Genomic DNA, 6,369 nt, shown 5'->3' with positions numbered 1-6,369 from the left:
TAGACTGAGCTGTTGGTTCAGACACTATGTTTTCAAGGTCGTGGTTGTCAATCAATTCTCTAAATTCATTGACATATGGATCTACTCTGTTATCAAGATGTAGGTTGAAATCACCACATATAACTATATTTCGATTGTCATTCAATGTATCTAGAAAGTTATTAAATTCATCTAAAAACATTCTTTTGCTTTTGTTTGGTGGTCTATAGAGTATAACTATTTGTAGATTTACATTTCGAGATACAATTTTAATATTCATATATTCAAATGAATTAACCATGAGATGATTTCTTACTGTAACTTTATATGATTTCTTAATTAAGATTCCAATGCCACCACCTCTTTTGTTTTCTCTTGGTTCATGATAAAAGTTATAAGATTTAGGTGTCATTTCATTTATTTTCGATCTGTCACTCACATTACCACTCAACCAAGTTTCAGTTAATAAGCAAATATCCACATCTTGATCACTTACGACTTCCTTAATGATATGAGTTTTATTGCTAATGGATTGTATATTTATTAGATTACATGATATTTTCTTAATCGAAGCCATGGTCAGTATTGTTTCTGGCTCTTGTTATTTCTTGTTTATAAACTTCACAGTTTACTCTATCATAGGATTTATGTTTTGTGTCATCATAGTTCTTTCTCACACAATTTATGCATTTAACATCAACAACATTGCAATGACCCGCTTTATGTTCTCCCTCGCACTTGGGGCACGACTGTTTATTCTTGCAATTTGCTGCACTATGCCTAAATTCCTGGCATTTATAACACTGGTAGGGCATGTAATGGTCGTTTATCTCCATTTTCATAGATTGCTTTACGTATCTTAGGTGTACATTTTATAATATAGTGTTTATGTTTATCCATTCTTGAATTCTCTTGCATTATGATAGTCAGATCATCATTTTCTACAATGTGTCTGTTTAGCCACTGGTTCTTAAGCTTCAGACTTTGAATAATATCATCATCATCTTCTGGTACTTTTGTAAGGTTTATCTTCGGTTTAAGTTTTCCTTTTTCAGTAACAGTGATCTTGTTTACATTACCTTGTTCCAATTCTGATTTTGCCTGCTCCAGGTTCTGTTTATCTGCAAATTTTATGATCAGGTGGCCATCTTTTGTTTCAGCAGTGCTTTCAACTTGGGCTTTTAAATTGGTCATAATTGTTTTCTTATTATTAACTGCTGAAACCTCATCAGTTGATTTTACAATCAATGTTTTCTTTGATTTCAGATTTTCAGCGTATGTACCAGTTAGATGCTTCCTATCTATGTCATCTTCATTCCTTTTCTTTTCATTTTTTAATTCTTCCATTTCATTTCTTAATTCTTGCATCTCATCTCTTGTTTCTTGCACTTTATTTCTCATTTCTGTCATGCTATCCTTCATTTCTTCTACTTTAATGATATAAGAAAATTTAGAAACACCATGTAAAGATTTGTCAGGTATATTAGAAGGGCCTTGAAGTTAGAAGTAAAAGTATTTAAAATTAAAGTGTGGAGCTGTCTGTGAGGGAGATAATTACTGCTTGTAGTAGTGTGCCCACAATCACAGATTCACAGTGTTATTATGGTTGTCACTTGTGGCACTTGTGGGGAGAGCAACGAGGAATCTGGCTCGGAGTCTTGAAGGTTGTATGCGAGGCTACAATTTTAACAAAGCTTTCGTGTGATGGTCAAACCCTACTACACGATGTCATGCAACCCTAAGCTAGTTCGGTGTTTAGATATTCATTAATGGAGGTTGAGGAATTTTCAACCCAATGCTAATTTTAACTCGGCCATACCCCATAACTCGCTTATTTTCAACCCTAAGCAAATTATAGGACCCCGTTATCTCAATAGGAAAGGATTCAGTTCATAGGTTAGGTGGGGAGGAGCCTTTGTATATTAGCGGCCAGTTTCTCCCTCGAGCATTAAAAAGGGACACCGGGGTGTATGTATGATAGTGGCCACCTGTATGTATTATTATGTCTAACTTAGAATATGGCAGTGTAAGGGGGGTCACAGGGGGCTTAGTCCCCCCGTTAGGTAAGTAGGTAAGGACACGGCTTGTAGGTTAGGTTAGGGAGGAAAGTTTAGGTTAAATGATGTCCATTTTTAATGAACACGTGAGGAACTGGCCGCTGATATACAAAGGCTCCAAGACACCAACTAATGTAAACTTCCCCCCTAACCTATCCTACAAGCCGTGTCCTTACCCAAAGGGGGGGGGGGAGGGGGGGCTAACAACCCCTTACGACCCCCCTTACACTGCCGTATTTTTAGTCGGCCTCTATCATACATACACCCCGGTGGGGAAATTCATGTTAGGTGGCACTCTGGAGGTCCTGTCCGTTATACAAAGGCATCGTTATACCAGTTGCAAACCTTAATGGATATATATTTCATGCATCCAATAAAAGTTTGGGCATAAACTCTAAAAGTACAGACTGAAAATCATACCTAATTTGTATTAATCTCAAAGCCTTTGTTTAATGACGGATAGGACCTCCTGTGTGCATAGACTGCCACTTAACATAGACTGGTTTTATTATAGTTACTGACAGGGAAAACTTTGCTATTAAGAAACAGTCTTTTCCTACTGAAAAACACCTGTTTTAAATATTTAACTTAGCCGGTGAATATATAGCTGCAACTCTGTTGCTCGACAGACAACTCTACGGAAAAACTCGCCAGCGATCGCTACACAGGTTGCGGGTGTGCCCAACAGCGCCATCTGTCGACCAGATACCCAGCTCTCATGTAAACAAAGACTCGATTTTCTCTCTGTCGACGTGTCGACAAGACGTACTTTACTCGCTGTTGCTAAACTGGAGTTTTTCACATCTAATTGGTGAAGTACTATATTCTAGTTTTGAGCTTTCGCTGTGCAGGGTTTTTCTTCACACAAATCCTTGAACTCTTTTTTTATATCGGATTCTTTGTTGATGACTTTTTGATCGTTTTTTGGAATTTCCCTTGACCAATTCAAAATGGCTGACCCTTCACAAGTTCCCAAATTTAGGAAATGCAATGCTAGGGACTGTTCTAGGCGTCTTCCGAAGGCTTCTATCGACCCTCACACTGTTTGTTCCAATTGTCGGGATAAAACCTGTCAATTGGAAGATCGGTGTGAGGAGTGCGTTGGCCTTTCGGAATTCGATTTTATCGAATTTCAAAAGTACACACGTAGGCTAGAGAGAGATAGAGTTAGGAGAAGTTCTTCTCGTTCTATTGATGTATCCTCTCCTCATGCCCCACAACCTATTCCTTCCCCTGTAGTGGTTGCTCCTAACCCCCCTCCTGGCACTCAGGAACCATCGATGGCTGACATGATGCGTGCCATCCAGGCTCTGGGTGAGAGAGTTGAGTCCCTTGCTAGTGACCGTAATCAGCTCATGGCGGATGTTAAGGAGCTTAAGTGCCAAAGTGCAGTGGGAAGTGCTAAAGTGCCAAGTGATAGTGTTGTGGACAGTGTTGCGCTTGAGGGTTCGTCTGTTCGTGCCTGTCGTCCTCCTAGTCCGGGACCTCTTGCAAGCTCCCAAGTCCAGGGGAGAAGCAATGTCATACGACGCATGGGTTCGAGAGACTTTAATCAGCGAACAGACGTTCCCTCCGTGGTATCGGGCGTATCTCCCCAAGATCGCTCCTACCTACCTAAGACGAGAGAGCCCTTTTATACCTCGTCGTCTGAAGGTGTTTCTCGCAAGAAACTTTGGACCAAGGTCTCGCGACCGTTAAAATGTAAATCGGTCCCTTCAGCACAAGTCCAACGGCCCGGTTATAGCCACTGGGTCAGTTCGGACTCGTTGCCGTCATCCGATGACTGCTCACCGCCTAAGAGAGGGAAAGCGGTACCGCTTCAGACACTAACACCGTCTGTCGCCGCACCTGCTCCCGTAGACCCTAAGTGGTCTCTACTGCAAGACATGCAGTCTAAACTTACGTCTCTGATGCAGGACTTTCATGAGGAGAAGGTTGCTGCCGTACCAGCTAGTGCAGTACCTAGCCTACAACCCTCCAAGCGATCGGTTGTGCGTCCTGTGGACGCTGAGGTAACCTTCTCACGCACACCAGTTGAGAGAGTTCCTCCACCCATGCGTTCCAGTGTGATCTGCCAGCCGCATGTTGACGTTAAGCGACGCACGGAGGTTGCCTTTGACGTTCTGGATGTTCAACAACCGTCAGAGTTGCCTTGTTTTGACGCGGTGCGTCAACCTCCGCAACCCAGTGTGGTTTCCACTGCGCAACCCAATCAGTCTAGACAGTCTGAGGTAGACGCTGTGCGTCCCCGCGCTACCATGGTTGTTGCCAGCTCACAGACTGGGCAGCAGGTCCATGACATTGCGTCCGGCTCAGTCACGCATGCACCAGTGCGACCGGACTCAGCGAACCAGCCGTTACCCACTCCGTTGCCGTTTCCTCATCAGTTGTCGGATGAGGAACTTTCTGATGATGATGTTGCTGCACATATAGATGAACCACAATCAGAATTGGACGAGCCTAAGTCTACTCAACCCTCTTTGGACTTTAGAAAAGTTTTGGCCATTTTCAAAGAGCTATTTCCTGACCAGTTTGTTTCTGTGGCTCCTCGTTCTCCGCCTTCAGAGTTTGTTTTAGGCATGCCTTCTACCACTCCTGCCTTTACTGGACTCGTCCTCGCACGCTCGTCCAAGAGAGCTTTGCGGGTGATAGGAGACTGGTTGCAGTCCAAGAAGAGTTTAGGGAAGACAGCTTTTGCTTTTCCCCCTGCTAGACTCTCTTCTAGATCGAGTGTCTGGTATGCCACGGGAGAAGTTCTCGGCTTGGGAGTTCCTGCCTCTGCCCAGGGCGACTTCTCAAGTCTTGTAGACTCTCCCCGCCGCCTTGCCATGAGACGCTCAAAGATTTGTTGGTCATCATCGGACCTGGACCACCTTTTGAAAGGAATCTTTAGGGCCTTTGAAGTTTTTAACTTGTTAGACTGGTGTCTAGGAGCCCTAAGCAGGAAGATCTCTTCGACAGATAAAGAGACTTCCTTGCTCATTATGTCCTGCATGGACAAGGCCGTCCATGATGGTTCTAATGAGCTTGCTGCATCATTTGTGTCCGGAGTCCTAAAAAAGCGAGAATCTCTCTGCTCATTCCTTTCTGCTGGAGTTACACCGTGCCAGAGATCTGAGCTTCTCTTTGCTCCTCTTTCCAAGTGCCTTTTTCCAGAAGTCCTGATTAAGGAAATAGCCGCTTCGTTAGTGCAGAAGGACACTCACGATCTTGTTGCGTCCTCAGCTCGCAAAGCTCCCCCTTTGCCTACCTTGTCAGCTAGACCAAGGATGGACACTCCAGCGTCTCGCTTTATTCCGCCCTTTCGTGGCAGAGCCTCCAGCAGAGGAGGTGCTCGTGCCGAAGGGAAGCGAGGGAAGAAGAAAGGATCCAAGTCCTTTAAGGGCAGAGTCTGACTGCCCGCAACTTCAGACAGCAGTGGGAGCCAGACTCAAGAACTTCTGGCAGGCCTGGGAGAAGAGAGGCGCAGATGCACAATCTGTGAAGTTGCTCAGAGAGGGGTACAAGATCCCTTTTGTACGGAAACCCCCTCTAGCAACGTCTCCCATCGATCTCTCTCCCAGGTACAGAGAGGAAGAAAAGAGACGAGCCTTGAAACGGGAAGTATCTCTTTTGCTAGAGAAGGGAGCGGTGGTCAAAGTCTCGGACCTTCAATCTCCGGGATTCTACAACCGCCTCTTCTTGGTTTCAAAGAAGACTGGAGGGTGGAGGCCGGTGCTAGACGTCAGTGCTCTGAATGTCTTTGTCACAAAGACGACGTTCTCCATGGAGACCACAAAGTCAGTCTTAGCAGCGGTCAGAAGGGAAGACTGGATGGTCTCTTTAGACCTAAGGGACGCCTACTTCCACGTCCCCATCCACCCAGACTCCCAACCTTTTCTGAGATTCGTTTTCGAAAAGGTGGTCTACCAGTTTCGGGCCCTGTGCTTTGGCCTAAGCACAGCTCCTCTCGTGTTTACGAGGCTGATGAGGAATGTAGCCAAATTCCTCCATTTATCGGACATCCGAGCCTCCCTTTATTTGGACGACTGGCTTCTCAGAGCCTCTTCCAGTCGTCGCTGTCTGAAGGATCTAAAGTGGACTCTAGATCTGACCAAGGAATTGGGTCTCCTTGTCAATATGGAAAAGTCGCAACTGGTCCCATCCCAAACTATTGTGTATTTAGGGATGGAGATTCACAGTCTAGCTTTTCGGGCTTTTCCGTCGGCCCCCAGAATAAGTCAAGCCCTGTTATGCATCCAGAACATGCTGAAGAAGGAACGCTGCTCAGTCAGGCTGTGGATGAGTCTGGTAGGGACGCTTTCATCCCTGGAACAATTTGTGTCATTAGGAA

At 44.8% G+C, this 6,369-nt stretch overlaps 1 protein-coding gene across 1 annotated transcript in view; it reads left to right on the top strand.

Annotated features, from left to right (window-relative positions):
* Positions 1–1,615: 1,615 nt before the first annotated feature.
* The window catches only part of LOC137636252 (zinc finger protein 665-like), a 197,232-nt gene continuing 192,478 nt past the window's right edge, over positions 1,616–6,369 (top strand). The window contains exon 1 of the mRNA XM_068368683.1: positions 1,616–1,643. The gene's annotated coding sequence lies outside the window, so the exon portion shown is untranslated. The remainder of the gene's footprint in view (positions 1,644–6,369) is intronic.

The sequence above is a fragment of the Palaemon carinicauda genome, unplaced genomic scaffold (assembly GCF_036898095.1).
Source record: "Palaemon carinicauda isolate YSFRI2023 unplaced genomic scaffold, ASM3689809v2 scaffold26, whole genome shotgun sequence".
NCBI classification, from domain to species: Eukaryota; Metazoa; Arthropoda; class Malacostraca; order Decapoda; family Palaemonidae; genus Palaemon; species Palaemon carinicauda.
The sequence above is the reverse complement of the archived record's forward strand: the minus strand, read 5'-3'. Positions and strand labels throughout refer to the sequence as shown.